The sequence below is a fragment of the Podarcis tiliguerta genome (genome assembly GCF_965153285.1).
Source record: "Podarcis tiliguerta genome assembly, chromosome: 8".
NCBI classification, from domain to species: Eukaryota; Metazoa; Chordata; class Lepidosauria; order Squamata; family Lacertidae; genus Podarcis; species Podarcis tiliguerta.
This window is the reverse complement of record NC_139541.1, coordinates 22,955,648-22,977,618: the sequence shown is the minus strand read 5'-3', so window position 1 is coordinate 22,977,618 and position 21,971 is coordinate 22,955,648. Positions and strand designations below refer to the sequence as shown.

At 46.3% G+C, this 21,971-nt stretch overlaps 1 pseudogene across 1 annotated transcript; it reads right to left on the bottom strand.

The window, feature by feature from the left end:
* Positions 1–2,050: 2,050 nt before the first annotated feature.
* Positions 2,051–20,986, bottom strand: LOC310682901 (arylacetamide deacetylase-like 4; annotated as a pseudogene). The gene is made up of 5 exons (XR_014515491.1): positions 20,008–20,986; positions 13,423–14,128; positions 11,580–11,796; positions 8,406–8,469; positions 2,051–3,058 (listed from the first exon to the last, which is right to left on the bottom strand). The product of XR_014515491.1 is annotated as an arylacetamide deacetylase-like 4 (transcript).
* Positions 20,987–21,971: the final 985 nt, after the last annotated feature.

The following is a 21,971-nucleotide window of genomic DNA, read 5'->3' as shown; positions in this document are numbered from 1 at the left end:
TCTTATAATGCCAAACTGTCAACACACCTGACTACATCAGCTATATCGGCAGGAAGAAGTGCAAATGCCATCCTTAGATTATTCAGAAGGAAAGGAGCTGGCTTCCTCCTGATGGCCTTAAAAGTCTTTCAGACAAAATCTCTGGCCCAACTCCTGTATGGCTCTCAAATTAGCCCCTCTGCCATCCTTAAGACCCTTGAAACAGTTCAATCAAAGTTTTTAAGATCACTATTTGCTACCCCAAGATGCACACCTAATGCAGTCTTAAGGCAAGAGGCAGGACTGCCCAGAGTGGAATTAAAAGTCTGGGAGCAAGCAATATCCCTCTGGCTGAAAATCCACTACAATCCTAAGGGACTGTTACCTTGCTTCCTGGCCGCAGTTCCCTATCCTCCTTGGCTTCTGCAAATAACTAACAAGATCAAACAAATTGGCCTAAACCCTGAAAATCTCTTTATTGGAACTCTGAACAAGGCAAAAGCAATCATCACTCAGAGACTTTACGATGTCAAATTACAACAAGACAACGCCCTACTCCCGGAGACGTATAGATGTCTAAAAGCTTGGCCTAATTTTGCAGCTGCCCCTTACTTAACTAACATCACTAACGAAGCTTATAGATGGGCTTTTTCTAGAGCCCGCTTTGAGACAATGCCCTCAGCAGTGCTGCACGGCAAATTCATGCGGGTACCAATGCATGCACGTCTCTGCCCCTGTATGTCTAATAAGGTAGAATCTGTCACACACATCCTTCTATTTTGCAAATTTTATAGTGAAGAACGAGTTCAATTTATTTTCCCGCTTTTATCAAAATTTATACCCCTACAACATTATTTGGAATCCTCCCCCGAAATTTTACAAAAATACCTTCTGGAAGATTCCTCAAGCTCAATATCATATGAGGTGGCCAAATTCTGCACTTTGGTAATCAGGAAACGTAAATCTCTTCTGTTGAATGGCACAACGCGAAGTTCCCTTGTGTAATCCTTTTTTTTTTTTTTATATGCCATTGTTGAATTCTCTTTGTCTGATCTTGTGGTGTTTAGTGTTACTGGCTTTTGCCGCAATAAAATTTGACTTGACTTGCTGCTGGGAATTGTTATCAGGAGAGATGCTATGAGGGATCATCTACATGAGGATGATACCCATCTCTATCACTCTATTGCATCTAAATTAAGAATGGCAGTTGAAACAGATTCAAAGATATAGGTGTTATGTCTTCCAAGACCTTGATTCCACAAAGTGGGGAGATACACTGTCCTTTATAGGATAGTTCTGGACAGGGTATCTGAGAAGACAGCTCTTCCCACTCCCATCAACCCTGCTCACTTTGTACTTTGGATAAAGATGTGTTGATGGTGCCATACATCCCTGCAATAAAACATGGTGGGACTGTGTGCTTGGAGCACTCACGTTGCCACTTCTTTGGAATTCTCTTCCTTAAAACTTAATTGGGCCCCAATGATGTTACATTTTCTGTGCAATAGGCTCTATTCGGAGCAGGATTAGATAGAAACTTTATTTTCATTAGCCACTAACCATAGCAATAAGATAACAAATACTAGAGACAAAGCTAAATAGTTAGCTATACAAAATTCATTTGTGGAGGTTTACATCAATACAAATCGATAAAATATGTGAACCAATAGGTTTTCCTTTGATATATTTTTTAAGCAGAGGAATCTTCAAAAGTTGATCAACTCATAGATCCTATTCTAATTGCCTCTACTAAGTTTTTTGTAGTGTTTGCTGTCACCTTGGTTTCCACACCCTTGATCAGCCCGATCTCCTTCCTCTGCACAAATTCCAGCTTATCAATTATCCTAATTAAATTGTAGTGCCCAGAACTGGACACAGTTCTCCTGGTCAAGGTAAAATGGAGTGGAACTATTACTTCTCTTGATCCGGACACTATAATTCTGTTGATTCAGCCTAGAACAGCATTAGCAGTGCAGATCTCCAGCCAACTAATGTGTACTAAAGGGAAAATGGAAGAGGAAATGTCCGTAAAATGCATATATTAGTGAAAATAATATAGAAATTACATATATTAGAGCAAATTGTTTGTAATCCATATGAAGTAAACATGTTTCTTGGTGAAATTTCACACTAAAGTGCTGGTGAATTTTCATGAGGAATTCCCCGCTGCCCCCAAGAACCACATATTTCTACAGAATCATAGAGAACTGAACAGAAGATTGTGAAAATCAGAAACTATCAGAAGCTGACATTGGCAGATTCTCCCCTCTTTATGAATGACTCACAAATTCAAGAGATTTCCTCTCATAAGTTTTTGACAAAGTCTACGATGCTGTCCATTAATTCAACTGCAGCAGGGAATGCAAAGATGCATCCTTTGAAGAAGTTTATCATCCCATGAAACCCGTTCTCAACATGGAACCAGCTGACTTTCACCCCATTGTCCTCCAGACGTTTCTTGTACAGCAGTGCCTCATCTCGTAATACGTCGTACTCGCAGCTCACAATTAGGGTTTCAGGAAGCTTCTGGATGACAGAGTCCTCAGCAAAAAGGCAAGAAGAATTGGCTTCTAATGTCTCTGCCAATTGCCTATAGACGTCAGGTTCATAAGGAGCAAGTGGGACTTGTTTGTAGCCTCTCCCCTTAAATCTCTCTGGAAGGTTGTCTGGACTCACCCACTTCCCATATTTCAGCCTCACTGAATCTGGCACATGAGAGCCCTTCAGGACCTGGCCTAACAAAGAAGCATCCTTTCCAAAGTACTTCAGGCCAAAGTAAACAAAAGTTTCCCGGAACAGGATGGGCATTGAACTGTTCTGCTGATAGGAAGGCAGGTTGTAGTCCATAGTCTGTGTATAAGGATAGATGAGCACTTGAGCCCATAGCTTTGGAAGGTCTGATCTCTCCACCAATTTCTGGGCAACAACACAAGCATAATTGCCCCCAGAACTGTCCCCACCAACAATGATCTTGGAAGGATCCACCCCATGGGAAGCTGCATTTTGAATTAAGTGTATGGTAGCAGCAAGGCAGTCCTTGTACTGAGCGGGAGGAAGATGCTCAGGAGACAGGCGGTAGCTGCAGAATAAAACAGAATTAAAAAGGTAAACTTCCAGAATCTTTTCCAAACACATTCATGATCACATAGAATTACAAGAAGAGCTTGCTGGATCAGTTGTAGCAGATACAAAGCAGGTGAAAGTTAGCTGGCTTATGCCCTTAAAAAGCCGATCTTACCAGCTAGCAAAAGAGTGTAGGGAATGCTGGGGAAGAAGAACCGTGCAGGGTTGGATCCAGCTGGTGGAAGACATTTTGCCACTTGCAACTTTCCCTCCTCCTGTTTAGATGCAAGGGGCGTTTCCCAGTCTCTTCCTGATTATAGATTTAAAAGCCCTATCTGAACATTAGCCCCATTCCCAGATTGATTCCAGGCTGGATCTGGGTTGGGTGGTGCCATCAGTACTGGAGAGAGAGCGACCAGGGATCTGGAGGAGCAGCCCATCTTCTGGGGAAGAGAATCAACGTAGCACCAGTGGAGAAGGGGGGCAGGTGGGGGAAATTGCCAGGCGGTCCCATGACTTCTTGCCTGGGACCAGCGGGGAGAGTAGGGGTCCTCCGTTGCCCACGCCCTCCCTGCACAGAAGGCTTTTGCGCAGAGAGGGTAGGCGGAGACTAGGCATCAAAGAACTTCTTTGCTGGAAGAAGTTTAAGAAACGCCCACTCACGGATTCTGCCAGCGATTGAGTCAGCCACGGGTGAATGGCTGTCCGGACAGAAGAGGTTCACTTTGGCAGCCCAGCCAGATGTTTGACCCAGCCAGGGAGATAGGCACCTGCTTACGCACAACCCCTAGAACCATTACAGCAATCCGTGAGTCCCTGACGTTGCTTGTGCACAGCCCGGGGGAGGCAGCACGATGAGCCAGACAGGACCAGCCAGAGAGACAGAGCAAGAAGCCATGGTGCAAGGTCTGGTCGAGAGGAATCGAGACCTGGAGGCACATGTCGCTACCCTGTCAGCGCGGCTGGAGGAGAGGCGGACTCAGGATGCACAGGCCAGAGCCACCCCGATAGGGAGGAAGGTCCCCGGGCTGGTAAATAAGTTTGGGGGAAAGCCCCAAGACTACAATGCTTTCCGAATGGAAATTCAATACACTTTGGAATTGCAGAAAAATGACTTTGATGATGATGGGGAGAGGGTGGCGTACATTATTGGACATCTGCAGGATGAGACGCGCGAATGGATCAGGCCCTTGATGGCAACGGGGAATGATGCATTAAAAGATCTTAAGAAATTCTACCAGGCAATGGACGCAATGTTCTCCAGCGAGGTGGAGCAAAGTGTGACATGGAGGGAGCTGCTGGGGTGCAAGCAGGGGAGCCTGTCCGTCAGAAGCTACTGGTCGTGTTTTGCAATGTTAGTGCACAAGCTCGGGTGGAACCTGGACTCTGAACCAGTACAAACGCTGTTTGAAGCAGGTTTGGATCCCGAAGTGAAAGACGAGTTGTCCAGAGCGCCCCGCCCACGGTCCATGGATGAGCTCACAAAGACTGTGCTTGCGATTGGTGTACGACAGGAAGCGTGGGCTCAGGAAAAGCGGGAGATAAGGGGGAGCTTTCCCATGGCAACCGCGTTCCTGAGATGCCGACGGAGCCTTCCCAGGAGACAGAGCCAATGGAAATTGATGGAGCCCGTGCGCGCGAAGTTTCAAATGCTATTGAAGGCCGGTAAAAGGAGGGGAAGGAGTGGAAAACTACCAAGAAGTGTTTCCTCTGTCAGTGGCCAGGACATTTTGCAAAGGTCTGTCCCCAGCGAAAGGCCTGGCAAGGCATGATGGGGACAGCAGGCCACGACAAGAAGGGGGAGGAGGGGCCAGTGCAGGGAAACGAGAAAGCCTGGCTGCCAACCAGCAGGGGCAGCAGCCAGGCCAGCGACCAATAGAAGTGCCCCGGCCTGACCCTCCCAAGGCAGCTATAGCCATTGAAGTGGTGCTAGAACTCCCAAATGGGCACCCAGTCAAGGTGAATGGGCTGCTGGATTCTGGCAGCTCGTGTAATTTCTTCAGTAGAGACTTAACTGTGGAGACCAGCTCCACCTGTTGCCACTAGATTTCCCCTTGCAGGTGACCACCATTGATGGCAGGGAACTACTGGGAGGGGAAGTGACACACCAGACACCGCCAATGCGGATGAGTGTTTCCAGGCACACAGAAAACGTGGCCTTTCATGTGGCCACGCTGGCAGGACCCCCAATAATACTAGGAATAAGCTGGCTGGCACTACATGACCCAGTGGTGTCATGGCATCAGCAGTCGCTCACCTTTGGGTCAGCTTACTGTTTAGAACACTGCCTGGGAGGAAAGGAACCAAGAATGACTGTGGCCAGGGTGGCTGGGGTGCCCCTGGAGGAAAGGGGGCGGGTGCCACCGCAATATGCAGATATGAAGGAGGTCTTCAGCGAGAGAGAGGCAGATAGACTGCCCCCCCACAGACCATATGACTGCCAAATCAACCTGCCTCTGTGGGCCCAGTTACCGGTGGGTAAGCTGTACGCCATGTCCGACCGGGAGATGGAGGAGTTGAGGCAGTTTATTGACAAGAACTTGAAAATGGGCTTCATGTGGTAATTGAATTGACCTTTTTCCAATAAATCTCTTTGGATAGTTTTATGGCTTTATGGCGTCCGGCACACTCCCTCTGCGCGGGCCTCTGCAGGTCGTAAAATCATCAGCAGAATTGCACAGCAGACGTGTGAAAAAGGAGGCTTCGCTTCTGTTTACAAAGTCCTTTTATTGTTCAAAAAAACACGTATTTACACAGATCAGAACCCATCTGAATGCAACTGCATTCTCTCTGCTCCCTTCTCGGAGCTGTGCAGTTAACAAACTGCTTTCGATTCCCACACTGAACACAGACAGCATTCCAAGCTGCTCACGTCACATCCTGGCTTACGTTCCTGGTAAGCCTTCCCCTTCAGAGCCGAGGCACAGAAGGTTAACCCTTCACTACATCCAACACTTCATAAGGGAATTGAAGGCGGTGGGGGGGAGTCCAATGTTCTTTGTGGACAAAAAAATCAACCAATCAGCCCAGACTTGTGGTGGACTACCGCCGTTTGAATTTGGTGTCAGAACCTGTGACTTTCCCAATGTCCATTTGTGTTATGCCATTTGGATTGCAATCGGGATCCGCCTGCTTTCAATCCTTCATGCACCATGTGTTGGGGCCACTGCTGTACAAGAATTGCGTGGCCTTTTTGGATGACGTCTTAATCTATTCGGAGAATGAAACGCAATACGTCAAGGATGTCAGGGAGGTGCCACAGAGATTGAAGAAGCATCAGTTGTGGGTCAAGCTGGAAAAATGCCAATTCCACGCCCGGGAGGTCGAGTTCCTAGGATACAGGTTGTCAGACAAGGGACTGGCCATGGACCCAGGCAAGGTGAAGGCAGTGCTGGAATGGAAGGCCCCCCAAAACCGAAAGGATGTGCAGAGGTTCCTAGGCTTCAGCAACCTCTACAGGAAGTTCATAAGGAACTTCGCCCACTTGACAGCACCCATTACGGATTGTCTCAGTAACAAAAAGAAGTTCGCATGGAGAGAGGATGCACAGCAATCCTTTGAGAAATTGAAGAAGGCGTTCGCCTCGGAAGGGCAGCTCCTGCACGTGGATCCAGAGAAGCCCATGAGACTGGAGATGGACGCGTCCAACTGCACGATTGGAGCAGTATTGTTGCAACCCGGATCCAAGGAGAACTGGAGACCATGTGCCTTTTTCTCCCGGAAGCTGAGCAAGTCGGAGCAAAACTACACAGTGTATGACCGGGAACTGCTTGCAATTTACTCGGCATTTCGTCAATGGAGACACCTCTTGATAGGGGCGCGGCACAAGATCCAGGTCCGAACTAACCACAAGATCCTGGAATACTGGTGGACCACGCGAGTGCTTAACCAGAGTCAAATCAGATGGTCCCAGGAGTTCGCCAAGTTTTTCTTCGAGATACAATACGTGCCGGGAGAGGAAAATGTTAGGGCGGATGCACTCTCCAGGAAACCGGAATACATGGAGGGGGAGGGGCCTCCGGAGGCCTGGCATGTGTTCCCTGAGGTCCGGTGGGTGTGTGGGGGAACGTTGGTGGGTAAACGAGAGCTAGCAGGGCTCACCCGAGATGATGAGTTTGGTCAGACTAAAATCAGGGAGCTCAGAGGTGGAAAGGAAGACAATGGGGGGTTTGATGAAAAGGAAGGGCTACTGTACTACAAGGGGGCACTGTATGTACCAGGAGAGGCGTTGAGGGGGCAAAATACTGAGGCAGCTCCATGACAATCCAACAGCTGGGCACTTTGGACAGCACAAGACCATGCTACTAGTTACCAGGCAATTCTGGTGGCCAAAGGTGAGGGAGGACGTACGAGAATATGTACGAGGGTGCGACCAGTGCCAGAGGGCAAAGGGGGAAAGGACTGCCCCCACAGGGTTACTGGGACCCTTACCAACACTGGAAAGGCCCTGGGAGGTGGTGTCCATTGATTTTATGACAGATCTGCCCAAGTCAAGGGGAAAGACAGCAGTCATGGTAGGGGTCGATCTGCTGACGAAAATGTGCCATTTCGTAGCGTGTTCGCATGCAGTGTCGACAGAGGAGACAGCCAGGCTGTTTGTGGACCACATTTTCAGGCTGAATGGCACCCCATTGAGGGTAATCTCAGATCGCGGAAAACAATTTACTTCCCGGTTCTGGCGGAGGCTCATTAGCTTACTGCAGGTCAAGGAGCAGCCCATCTTCTGGGGAAGAGAATCAGCGTAGCACCAGTGGAGAAGGGGGGCAGGTGGGGGAAATGGTGAGGCAGTCCCATGACTCCTTGCCTGGGACCAGCGGGGAGAGAAGGGGTTCTCCGTTGCCCACGCCCTCCCTGCGCAGAAGGCTTTTGCGCAGAGAGAGTAGGCGAAGACTAGGCGTCGAAGAACTTCTTTGCTGGAAGAAGTTTAAGAAACGCCCACTCACGGATTCTGCCAGTGATTGAGTCAGCCACGGGTGAGTGGCTGTCCGGACAGAAGATGTTCACTTTGGCAGCCCAGCCAGGTGTTTTCACCCAGCCAGGGAGATAGGCACCTGCTTACACACGAGCAACCCCTAGAACCATTACAGGTGGTCTCCAAGTTGAGGCTGATCTGGAGGCCCTGGTTAGGGGTGCTGTGCAAGGCCTTATGCCCAGTTCATAGTCCCCCCACGGAAGCGAGCGTGTTCATGTCTTAAGCACATGAAATTCTGATTTTCAAACACAGAACAGAATGTTGACAGCTTTCGTGGGGAGCCTCTTTCTGCTGCAGAGAATATGGCAAGGGATGCCAGCCTGCAATACAGCAGCATGCTGGGCTCCTACACTCCTTCCCTACAAAAGGCCATGGGATTGTGTTTACTCACCCAACAGACACAACCACTGAATCAGTCTCCTTGGCAATCTTGCTGCAGACATCTTCGTAGAATGCTAGCAAGTTGGGAGGGAAATTCAAAATTGGGAAACAATTATGTGGAAGATATACCTAAAGAAAGGAAGCTGTTTCACAACCCAGGGATGATGCATTCACAGAAATCCCACTGAAATGCATGGACATAAGTCACAGCAGAACCTGAAGGATGACAGCTTTGGCTTCCATTGCTCTACAGCAGGGATCAGCAACCTTTTTCAGCCGTGGGCCGGTCCACCGTCCCTCAGACCATGTGATGGGCCAGACTATATGGGGGAGGGGTGATGAACGAATTCCTATGCCCCACAAATAACCCAAAGATGCATTTTAAATAAAAGCACACATCCTACTCTTGTAAAAACACCCGGCAGACCCCACAAATAACCTAGAGATGCATTTTAAATAAAAGGACACATTCTACTCATGTAAAAACGCACTGATTCCCAGACCGTCAACGGGCCGGATTGAGAAGGTGATTGGGCCGCATCCGGCCCACAGGCCTTAGTTTGCCTACCCCTGCTCTAGATACTGTGAGACTGCAACTCCCAGTAATCACAGGTAGGGATGTCACACTTACCTTCAGTTCTCTACCTGCCCAGGGTTTCCAGCAACTGCTAAGCAGAAGCACTGCTGCCTCCAATCTTGCCTTAAAAAGCACATTTTTGGCAAAGTAATCTTCCTTTCATACAATATTGGTACTTGCGATATTCACTGACATAAGCCTTTTTATGCCCCGTGAACATCCCATTGCTAGAGAGCTGCATTGTAAGCACCAGAGACTGTCTTTGGGTTCACAAATTGCTTCCCAAACTGCAAATTAAATAGGTTCACATATAAAAACAAATTGAACAAAATTACAACCTCCCACCCCCTCCCCCAGACACAAACAAATCTTCAACTTAAGAGATATGGGGCATGGTGTCGGGGATCCAGCAGGGTGAGACGCTTGGGAGGGGTCTGATTCTGAGAATGAGGCTGACTCTGAGAATGAGACTGAAATATACTCAGAGTCGCAAAGTGATTTCATGCTCTTTATTCAGCTCATAGTGGTGAGGAGGAATGAATGAATGTCCCCTCAAAGTATTTGCCTTATATACATTATTTACACAATGGGCTGCACATGATTGGCTAATTCTGGAATTCTACTGTAAGCTAATCAGGTTGTGGATTCACTTCTATCTGGAGCATGATTGGGTGGTGCCTGCCAACCAATCATACTGCTGCATTGTTCTAGGACCAATCAGACTGCTGCATTCTGAATCCTATTGTTCTAGGACCAATCAGACTGCTGGAGTTTGGATCCTATTCAACTCAGTACATAACAGAGACATTGCAGCCTCAGGCAAGGCAAGGGTGGGTTTACTTGGCCCCCCTTCCTTCTCAGTCTTATGAAGCCGGAAGGGTAACAAAGGTAGGGAGTTTGCAGCTTCAGAATGTTGGGGGGGGGGGTGTCCTGGAAGAGGTTACTAGAGTAGAGCTCTCAGAGGAATCTTCACTGGACAGCGAGGGGGGAGGATGCCCAAATTCTCCATGCAGCAGGATGGAGGAGAAGGTGAAAATGCTAAGTAAGGGGGGAAGGGGAAGGACCAGATCTTGTCTCCCGTTGTGCTGTCTGAGAAACGGAAACTCAGACTGAGCACTTCGTATTGGAGAATGACAGGCGTTTGCCACGTTCTGTGATTTTGAACTGTAAATAAATGTACATAAATTTTCCAGAGGCTCATTAATTCTTATCAGACCTCTTTGCCTGCCTGAGATCATTGCACGCAGATCCATGAGTTGCAAGCTTTCATTTAATTAAGATGTTATCGTTTGTATTCATATATGCAAACCTATTTCAATTTTCAGACACAGGAAAAACAAACTTTTTATAAGAACCTCCTAAATCTCCACCTTAGAAGAAATCTGCCTAGCTGTTGAAGTGAGGGAGCATGGGAGTTGTATTCCAGGAAGCAAGATTTTGGAGGGGGACAGGTGCCCCCCAACCCCCCAAATATGAATGTCTGTAGTAATAGCAAGCTCTTGCAAGAGGTTGTGTCCCCAGTCTCCTGACTCCCAATTTCTTCATGTGTCACTACCTTCCTCCCACAGTTCCTGCTTCATAGGCTGTTACAATGGAAGGCTACTGAATGGGACTTGTTAGTTGCCAACCTATTACATTGCAATTGGTCTTGTGAGATGAGCCCACCCTTGTGTTCTCCCCAAGGCCAACCAGATGTCAGCAGGAGGCCCACAAACAGAGCCTGTCCGCAACAGCACTCTGCTCACCTGCATGGGGAAATTTTGGGCGTGATGGCAGGCGATTTGGGGAACTCTGATAACAAGTTTATTGTTTTGTGTTTCTGAAAGTGGCACTGCTATTTGCCAACTTGTAAAATTGTGATTGGTTTTGTGAGATGGAAACCTGGCAGAGGCCCAGTTTCGGGTTACGGGTTTCGGAAAGCTGACCTATGTATGCAGATAAATTAGCACATGTGGGTGTGGTGGGTGAGTGTGGGATTTGGTCAGGTGTAAATGACGGGGTGGCCAGGGGTGGGATAGTGGCTGGGTTGGTAAGCAGAGCAATCAGGAATAGCAACCTATTAGATACATATTTGTGAACCTATTTGAGGTTCTATGAAATCAAGTGTTATGTGAATTTTATGAAAGGAATGAGTCAGTATCAGCAGTGGGAGGCATCTGTCCCTCCCCCAGGGGCTGCTTGCTGGAATGCAGCTCCCCGGTTCCCTGACCATTGACAACTAGAGATGTGGATCTGGGAAGCCATGAAAACAAGAGGGTCCATGTCTATAAATTAACATAAGCAAATCCAAAGCACATGTGTGCCCCTTGTCTCTTCAGGAACTTCCATCAACGCTCTTGTATTTCAGCCCTGTAAACCTCTCTTCCAATGATATCTGAAGCACTTCTACCCAGAAAGGAGATTCCAACTAAACATTAGGAACACCTTTCTGATGGTAAGAGTTGTTCGACAGGGAACAGCCTCGCTTGGGAGGTGGCGGGCTCTCTTTGACTGGAGGTTTGACAATAGAGGTTTCACAACATTCCTAGGATTCTACATGGGCTTATTGAGTTCAATGGGGCTTGCCTCTAGGTAAGTGTTCATAGGCTCACAGCTTTAATCTCTTACCGATGCTCCCAACCATCCCAGCACCTCCATGGAAGAACACAAATCCTTTCCTTGGGCTAGCAGATGGTGTTTTGGGCTGATAAACCCTCACAGGCACCCCGTCGAAATGCAGATCTTTGGAAGAGAGGCTGGGATCCGCTCTTGGATTCCAGAAACTCTGCAGGAAGCGGATAACAGCAACCTGTCTGCAGACACCCAGCAGCTCAAGACACTTCCCCTGTTGGGCAAAGGAAAAATCTCATGAAAATAGTGCCCACATTTGCAACCTATTCACAGTGGGTGGTATCCAAATAAGTCCTATTTAAAGTAGACCCATGGAAATGAATGAGCCCATGTTAGCCAAGTCAATTAATTTCAATTGGTCAGCTTAGAATTGGTCACCCCAACCTAAACACCCGCCAAGGTACAGAGGCAAAAGAAGCAGGGAAACAAGCTAAGCTTTGGAGAAACAAAAGGTGAGCCGAGGTCCACATTCTGCCTAGGGCCCTCACCCCCTTCTTTCGAATTAGGGGGTGATTTATGGGCACAGCAGGCAAGGGCAGTGTTCTCCATTTCCTTGGGGCAACAAGGGAGGCTGCTTAATTACCCCGTGTGGGTCGGAGAGCTGGTATTGTCGGCCATCTTCCAATGCGCCCCCTAGTGGCCCCCCAAGTCCATTAATTTCAATTGGTCAGCTTATAATTGGTCACCCCAACCCAAACACCCACCAAGAGGCAAAAGAAGCTGGGAAACAAGCTAAGCTTTGGAGAAACAATCCACAATCTCCTTGCTTGCCTATGAGGCAATATTGCTGAAGAAACCATGTTGTAAAGAAAACATGGCTTTGTGTGAATAATTTATTTCTCTCTATGTGTGTCTTTCTATAGGCTGAAAGGAAGCCCTTGTTGAATGTGGTAATATCTTCATTGCATCATCATCATCAAGTGAATTCATTATGCATGCTGGATTAAGCAGTATTTGAATAACCTAAATATATAAACTGTTATTATTATTAATTAAATATACTGCCCTTTATGAAATGATCTCAGGGTGGTTCACAGCAAAAAAAATTAAGATAAAAACCCAAAATACACAATGAAAGCAAGAACAAAGCAAACCAATAACACCTTTAAAAGATATAGAAATGTTTTTGCCTGGTGCCAACAGATAAAAAGTAAAGGTACCCCTGCCCGTACGGGCCAGTCTTGACAGACTCTAGGGTTGTGCGCCCATCTCACTCAAAGAGGCCGAGGGCCAGCGCTGTCCGAAGACACTTCCGGGTCACCCCAACCTAAACACCCGCCAAGGTGCAGAGGCAAAAGAAGCTGGGAAACAAGCTAAACTTTAGAGAAACAATCCACAATCTCCTTGCTTGCCTATGAGGCAATATGTGCTTTCCTGAAGAAACTATGACGTAAACAAAATATGGCTTTTTCTCTCTATGTGTGTCCTTCTATAGGCTGAAAGGAAGCCCTTGTTGAATGTGATAATATATATATATATTCAAGTGAATTCATTGATTTTACTGATTTCATTATGCATGTTGGATTAAGCAGTATATGAATTACTTAAATATATAAACTGTTATTTATTATTTTTAATTAAATAAATATACTGCCCCTCCTGAAAGGATATCAGGGTGGTTCACAGCAAAAAAAATGCAAGATAAAAACCCAAAATACACAATGAAAGAACAAAGCAAACCAATAAAACCTTTAAAAGATATAGAAATGTTTTTGCCTGATGCCTACAGATAAGTATTATTAACTCTAATAATAATAATACATTTCTTAATCATCTTTCACATAAGAAGATAAGAAGGACCTGCTGGCTCAACTAACGGCTCATCCAGTCCCCAACTTACCACAGTGAATGCCATTATGGCAAGGCAGTGAAGACCTCGAAGCTTTAATGGACTGTCAAATCCAGGTGGAATTTCACTCCTGGAAAGATCATAGTAAATCGCCCAGGAGAGGAGAGACAGGGAAGGAATCCCTATAACTCCAATCAACGCCAGAGGCTGCTCTGAAGAAGCTCCATTTCTCCGTTCCAAAGAGTGAGACGCAAGCACTGAGCCTAAACTGTCAGCATTTGCTGCTGTTTAACTCCACCAGTGGTATCTATACACAGCCGGTTGTAGGTTGGTTGATGAACTGTTTCCCAATTACAACACAGACTTCCATGTAGATGTGATATCCATCAGAATGCAAGGACTATTTTATGGGTCAGGTTGGCACAATTAGTGGTGCCCTATTTAGGAATTTCAAGTCCAGCCACTGAACCATCCAGCTCCATGTAAGGCTCTTCAGTTTTACATCCCCCGGGTGTTTGTTGACTGAAGCTCAAAACATCACCACACAGCTTAACCCAATAGTCAGGAATGGTGGGAACTGTGTGCACTTCCTGGCCCAAGATTTCCAAAGCTTCCGACATGAGTCCTGTTCCTACCTAAGCCCCTGCATATTCAAGTCATGGGCTCTGGACTTCTAGTTTTACTGCCACCATTTGAAGGAGTGCATGATCAACTCTCCGGAGAGGTCCTGAGCTTTGAGAGGCAAAAAGAGGTTACGCTAGGGAAACAGTGAACCTTATAACCCAAGGAGTTAAATCCTCGGTGCTGGGGGGCTGGCTGTGTTCAGAGGCGTCTCTCCTGTGTGCACACCAGATCTGTCAGAGTTCAGCAAGGACGCAGGATTGAAGATACAAATGCTAGGATCCATTCTGACCTGCAAAGCGATGCCTGCTTTGCTGCTTCTGCTCTCATGTGTCTTTGTCACATAACACTCAGAACTTTGTATGTACCGTTAAGGCGCTTTTGGGAATACCAGGTTGGAAACACCATCGAACGTAAAGATCCATTGTAATACTGTAACAACATTGTAACAACATGGCTACTGGATGTTACTGGAGGTTTTGGATTGTAGAGAGCTTAGAGACATAGTTTGCACTTTACTTCTCAGTGTTTACAAGTATGGGACTTGGCTACTGGATGTTACTGGAGGTTTTGGATTGTAGAGAGCTTAGAGACATAGTTTGCACTTTACTTCTCAGTGTTTACAAGTATGGGACTTGAGCGATTTGAAACATTTTGCAACCTTCCCTACGTGGCAACAGAGGAGGAATTAGAACTGCTACTTCTCTCCTATTGTTTGCGACTATGTGATGCTGTGTAGAACGACGGAGCTGATTGTGAACTGAATAGGAAGGGGACTGAGGTCTGGGGAAACGCAAGGTGTTGATATAAATGGAATGCAATCTGACAGATATTGACTATATGAGGTATTTGATTGTATACTTGTTTGAGTTAAGTTGCTTATTAAGAGAGGAAATTTAGACTATCATTGTGTACAACTGTGTGTTATAAAAAAGGAAGTAGGAGAGATAGAGATACCCTGTGGTGAATGAGGGAATAGCAGAGAAAATAAGTGTCTTGGCAACAGCCCCCAGTGGAAGTTAGTGGAACTGCATCTTGGAAAATTATTTATTAATTAAAGAAACATGAGTAAGACAGCAAAAATAACAACACCAGGAGAGAGAAGGACATCAAAACCTGAGATAGAAGGGGAGGGAGATTTTGCAAAAATATTTGCAAAAATAAGAGAAATCAGGAGAGAAGTAAAGGAAAGTATTGGGGAAAAGTTATTGGAAGTGGCTTCAGATTTATCAGGACAAATGAAGGAATTGAAAGTAAAAATACAAACAGTAGAGGAACAATCGGAAAAAATGCAAATAGAAATGAGGGGAAATAAAAAAGAAGGGGAAAGAATGAAAGGGCAAATAGAAGAACTTTCAAAGACACAAGAAAATACATTAGACAATCTAGCCTTTCTTGAAAGGAACCAAAAAGCACAGAACTTGAAATCTCGCGGACTTCCAGAGAAAGATGGGGAGAATGTGAGAGAAAGACTTATCACAGAAATTGCTAGATTACATGGTGACTAATGTTTTCGGAATAAAAGTCACCTTGGTCCAAGCAAGACAAAAAAGAAATACCCTGGAGATTGTTTAGCAATCTTTAACTCACCAGAAGTGAGGAATACTATTCTGAGGAAGAGCCAAGAAAAACAATTGATTATAGACAGGAAAACAATTGTGGTGTTTCAGGATATTCCCAATCGTTTTTTAAGCAAGAGAAATGTTTACAAAGAATTGGGGGGGGGGAGGGAAATAGCTGACAAAATAAAGTTCCCATGGGAGTATCCAGAAGGTGTGTCATTTTATTCTAAAGTCAAAAAATTTAAAATTAAGACAGTACAAGAAATGCAGAAATTTGGGAGAAGATATAAGGAGTTGGGGAAGATGGAAGGAGGGGAACAGGAAAGTGAAGAGGATAAACAAGAACAAGAGGGAGAAGAGGCAGATATTTAAGTGTAAACAATAAAATAAAATTGTATTTAATTAAATCAAATGACAATTAAAATTATATCATGGAATGTTAATGGCATGAATAATAAAGCCAAAAAAAAAATGAATATTAGTTATTTAAAAAAAAACATAGACATAATCTGTTTACAAGAAATACACGTAACATGGAAACACAATAGAGTTTTAAAGAATAAAAAATTGGGGAATGAATTCATTTCCTCAGATGTGCAAAAGAAGAGAGGAGTTGTTATATATGTCAAAAATTAATATAGTACATGTCAGGGGTTCAGGAGCAGAGGCACAGGAAAGGGAGGAAATGGAGAGCGAGGGGGAGGAGTCCGAAGGAAATGTCAGCGATGACAGCGGTCCGAGGTCTCTGAGTCTTTCCAGCGAATCGGAAGATTCACAGAAAGAGGCTCCCATGGTCAGGGCAAGGGGGGTGCCTAGGGGGACACCCCAGGAAGAAGGGGCAAGGGGGGACTCAGAGAGCAGCAGTTGGAAATCCGGACCAGCGTCCACACCAGAGTGCAGTAGGGGGGAGGAGTCCCAGGCATCGGGATCAGGCGGCGCGCTGCCAGCGGGAGGACATGAGGCAGGATTGGCCACGCCTCCATCGGGGAACGAGGAAACGGTCGAGAGGAAGGTTGAAGGCTGGGCGCGCGCGCCAAGTTCAAATGTACAGGAGGGTGCAGCAGTTGGCAGCCCGGATAGGGAGCCAGGTCCTAAAGCCCGCCGAAGAGAGAGGGAGGAGTCAGGGGGGTCTACGTCTGCGTCGGAAGAATCCAGGAAGGAAGGGACCCCAGGGGGTAGCAGGACCCAGAGGAGAAAGGAGAGACGGAAGAGGTGGAGTAAGGCTAGAGTCTTAAACTGGTGTACAGGGGGCGGAGATTCAGATGGAGCTTCGCCGGTCTAAACCCTAGACGTAGAGCTGGGGCGCTCCGGCTCGAAAATGGAAACTGTACTTCAATAAAGGCTTTTGTGCATTACTACCGGCTAGCGTTGGTCCTCTGTGAGCTGGGACCTGGAGCCAGCTCTGACAGTACACAACAAATATTTAAAGATAACGAAGGAAGAATAATAGGAATACAAGTACAAATAGAAGGAGAGAAAATAATCATAGTAGGGATATATGCGCCAAAATGAAAAGAAAGCAGACCTTTAGAAAAAATTACAGGAAATATGGATTACGTAGAGGAAATTACGTAGAGGAAATACATTAGAGGAAATATTGACTACATAGACTATAATACTATATTGTTGGGAGACTTCAATGAGGTAATCTCCACTGAACTGGATAGATCAATAAGAAGAATGAAATCGGACCAGGGGAAATTACTGAATTCTTTTATATCCTTAACAGAGAATAATGAATTAATGGATATAAGGAGACTAAAAAACCCATTAACAAAACAATTCACATATTACTCAGAACCAAATCAAAGGTGGAGCCGGATACATCAAATTTGGATATCAAAAGAACCAACTACAAGAGTGGTGAAAGCTGAAATTTTACCGAAGACGTTATCAGATCATAATGTTACTGCAATGGAACGGAAGACTAAAGACCCAACAGCTAGGAAGTGGAGAATAAATGACGAATTGTTAGGCAATACAGAAATATTAGAAAGAATTAAAAAATATCTATGTACCGTGATTTTCGCCCCATAGGACGCACTGGCCCATAGGACACACCTAGTTTATTTGGGGGGAAATAAGGGGGGGGGAATTATTTTTCCCCCAGGTGCGGGGATGGGGCGGGGGATGCCCGAGCTTCCCCCGACCCCAGCCCCCAGAACAGGCTGCTATCCGCAAGCCTAGGGAGCCCGGCGGGAAGTCACGCCAGTCTCCCCAGGCTTGCGGATATCTGTCCCCCACGCTTGTGGGGCTGGCAGTGGGGAGAAGCGCGCTTCTCCCCAGCGCCAGCCTCCAAACCAATTCGGGGAACAGCGGGATGGTGGCGCTCCGCCTCCCCGCTGTCCCCCGAGCTTGTGGGGCTGCCCGATATCTGCACGAAGCCCGAGGTGCCCTGCGCAGCGCTCCCCGGGCTTCGGGCTGCAGGTTGCTATATGCAAGCCTTCGGAGCATGGTGGGCACTCCCCTGCATTCCCCTGCATTTGCCCCATAGGACGCACACACATTTCCCCTTCATTTTTGGAGGGGGAAAAGTGCGTCCTATAGGGCGAAAAATACGGTACATACTTTGAATTAAACCTAAATAAAGGTACAGACATAAATGTAGTCTGGGATGCAAGTAAAGCTATTATGGAGGATTCTTCCTGCAACTGAATTGTATCCAAAATAGGGAAAGGGGAAATAATAAAGTAGAAATATTAAATAAAATAAAAGATATAGAAAACCAGATGGTTAGGAAACCAGAGGACCCCAAAGTAAAACAAGCAAGTAAATTGTTGCAAATGAAACTATCTAGGATTATAAATCAGGATGTGGAATGGAAAATTAAACTACTAAAACAGCAAAATTTTGAATCAGCAAACAAAACTGGAAAATGGTTAGCTTGGCAACTAAAGAAAAAACAAGGACAGATGATCATAAATACAATAAAAGACAATAATGAAATGCTAGATAATCCCCAAGAAATAAGGAACGTTTTCCTTAAATTTTGCAAAGAACTATATAAGAAAGAAAATGAGGAGAAGATAAGAAAACATAAACTGAGGGCAATTTCCCAAGAAAGAAGAAAAACCAGTATCAGAAGAAGAGATTATAGATGCAATTAAGCAAGGAAAGAATGGGAAGGCTCCAGGGCCTGATGGCATACCAATTAAATATTATAAGAAATTAAGTCAAATTAAGTCCTCTCACTAAAGGAAATAATGAATAATATAATGAATAATATAATGGGAAAAAGCAGATTCCAATAAATGGGAATTTAAATAAATGGACACATTCTACTCATGTAAGAACTTGCTGATTCCCAGACCGTCAACGGGCCAGATTGAGAATGCGATTGAGCCGCATCCGGCCCATGGGCCTTAGGTTGCCTACCACTGCTCTACATGCTGTGAGACTGCAACTCCCAGTAGTCACAGGCAGGGATGAGTGAATCCTTCTCATTTTCCCACAATTACCTTCAGTTCTCTACCCGCCCAGGATTTCCAGCCTTGTTGCTTGGCTATGAGACCATATGTGCTTTCCTGAAGAAACCATTATGCAAATAAAATATGGCTTTGTGTGAATAATTTATTTCTCTCTATGTGTGTCTTTCTATATGCATGTTGGATTAAGCAGTATATGAATAACTTAAATCTATAAACTGTTATTATTATAACTGTTATTATTATTAATTAAATATACAGTGTGGTACCTCGGGTTACATACGCTTCAGATTACAGACTCTGCTAACCCAGAAACAGTACCTCGGGTTAAGAACTTTGCTCCAGGATGAGAACAGAAATTGTGCTCCAGTGGCACAGCAGCAGCTGGAGGCCCCATTAGCTAAAGTGGTGCTTCAGGGTAAGAACAGTTTCAGGTTAAGAACGGACCTCCAGAACGAATTAAGTACTTAACCCGAGGTACCACTGTACTGCACTTCATGGAAGGATCAAAGGGTGGTTCACAGCAAAAAAATAGAAGAGAAAAACCCCAAACACAATGAAAGCAAGAACACAAGAACAAAGCACACCAATAACACCGTTAAAAGATATAGAAATGTTTTTGCCTGGTGCCTACAGATACATATTATTAACTCTAATAATAATAATAATAATAATAATAATAATAATAATAATAATAATACATTTCTTAATCACCTTTCCCATAAGAACATAAAAAGGACCTGCTTGCTCAGCTTACAGCTCATCCAGTCTCCAACTTACCGCAGTGAATGCCATTATGGTAAGACAGTAAAGACCTCGAAGCTTCAATGGACTGTCAAATGCAGGTGGAATTTCACTCCTGGAAACATCATAGTAAATTGCCCAGGAGAGGAGAGACAGGGAAGCAATCCCTATAACTCCATTCAACCCGAGCAGGAGGTTCTGAAAAAGCTCCATTTCTCCGTTCCAAAGAGTGAGACGCAAACATTGAGCCTAAACTGTCAGCATTTGCTGCTGTTTAACTCCACCAGTGGTAAAAGCGAGGTTATGTTAGGGGCTGGGGGTTTGTCTGTGTTCAGAGGCGTAGGGGGGAGCCCAGTATTCATTGTGGACAAGAAAACAACGAATCAGCATCGCCTTGCAGTGGATTATCGCCTGTTGAACAAGGTAACTGAACCCGTAGCCTTCCCCATGCCCAGAATTGACGATGTTTTGACGCGTGTGAAGCAGGGGAAATTTTTACCAAACTGGACCTAAGGGGAGCATACAATCTGATTAGAGAGAGGGGGACGAATGGAAGACGACCATGTTCACCCCCCTGGGGGCTTTTGAGTATGTCGTCATGCCGTTTGGATTGCAATCGGGATCCGCTTGATTTCAAGCCGTTATGCACCACTTGTTTGGGCCCCTGCTGTACAAGAATTGTGTGGCCTTTTTGGAGGACGTTTTGATCTTCCCTGAAAATGAAGCACAGCACGTGAAAGATGTGCTAGAGAGATTGAAGAAGCATCAGTTGTAGGTCAAGCTGGAGAAATGCCAATTCCATGCTCGAGAGGTGGAGTTCCTGGGGTACCGACTGTCAGACAAGGGGCTGGCCATGGACACGGAGAAGGTGAAAGCAGTGCTGGAATGGAAGAGTCCCAAAACAAAGAAGAATGTGCAGAGGCTCCTAGGTTTCAGCAACTTCTACAGGAAGTTCATCAAGAACTTTGCTCACTTGACAGCACACATAACGGATTGTCTCAGCGGCAAGAAGAAGTTTGCGTGGACCAAGGAAGTGCAGCAGTGCTTTGAAAGGTTAAAGAAGGCTTTCGCCTCTGAGGAGCAGCTCCTGCACGTGGATCCTGGGAAGCCACTGAGAGTGGAGACGGACGCTTCTGACTGGGCCATGGGAGCAGTACTGTTGCAACAAGGGTCAGGGGAGGACTGTAGACCTTGTGTGTTTTTCTCCAGGAAACTGAGCAAGTCAGAGCAACATTACACTGTTTATGACAAAGAATTGCTGGCCATTTATGCGGCTGTGATGGCCTGGGAATCTGATTCAGAGACTGAACCGGAAGAATCCCAGCCTGCACAGGAGTCGCCAAGTCCAGGGCCAGCTGAGCCAGGGCAAAGCCTTGAATCTGAAGTGCCCGCACCTGTGCTGGGTCCTCAGGAGCAGACATCAGATGAATCCACTCTGGCTCCGGGGGTGATCGAGGACCCATTGCCTGCAGGTGCTCCTCTCCCAGCCCTGTCAGGGGAAGGTGAGGCGGCCTCTGGGTCCAGTAACCCTCCAGCCTCTCTTGAGCTACAGAGGCTGAGGGCAGAGAGGCGGAGGGAACTAAGTTCTATCAGGAGGAATGCTCGCCTTAAGGCCAGGAGAGGTGAGTCACCTGTGGGCCGGGACCGCCCTAGGCCCCAGAGCAGGCCCTAGGCCAGTCAGCCGAGTCCCAAGTTGCAGGAGCAACGTCATTGGAAACCTGTTTCTGCCAGCACCCAGACCTGTTTTTCTGGAGTTCCCAACCACGCCTGGCTTCTTGCTTTGGACCCCGCTTCACCATTGGTGGACAGTCTCCAGACCCTTGACCCAGGACCGGACTCTGACCATGCCTCACGGTAACCCCCGACCCCCGGAACCAGCACAGCGGCCTATTGGCAGTGGAGACACTTTTTGTTTGGGGTGCAGCACCAGATCCAGGCGAAAGGACCACAAGAACCTGGAATACTGGCGGACAGTGCGTGTGCTCAACCAGAGACAGGTCCAGTGGCCGGAGACATTCTCACAGTATCACTTTGAGATACAATACGTACGGGGGGGGGGGAATGTGAGGGCGGACGCACTTTCCAGTGCGGAAAGGCGTATACGGAAGGCGAAGTACCTCCTCTGGCCAGCCCATGTTCCCAGAAGACTGATGGTCGTGTGGGGGAGCACTGGTAGGGGAGCTGGTTGTGCTCACCAGACACAATGAGTTTGCTCCGACTAAATTAGGGAGCTCAGAGATAGAAAGGG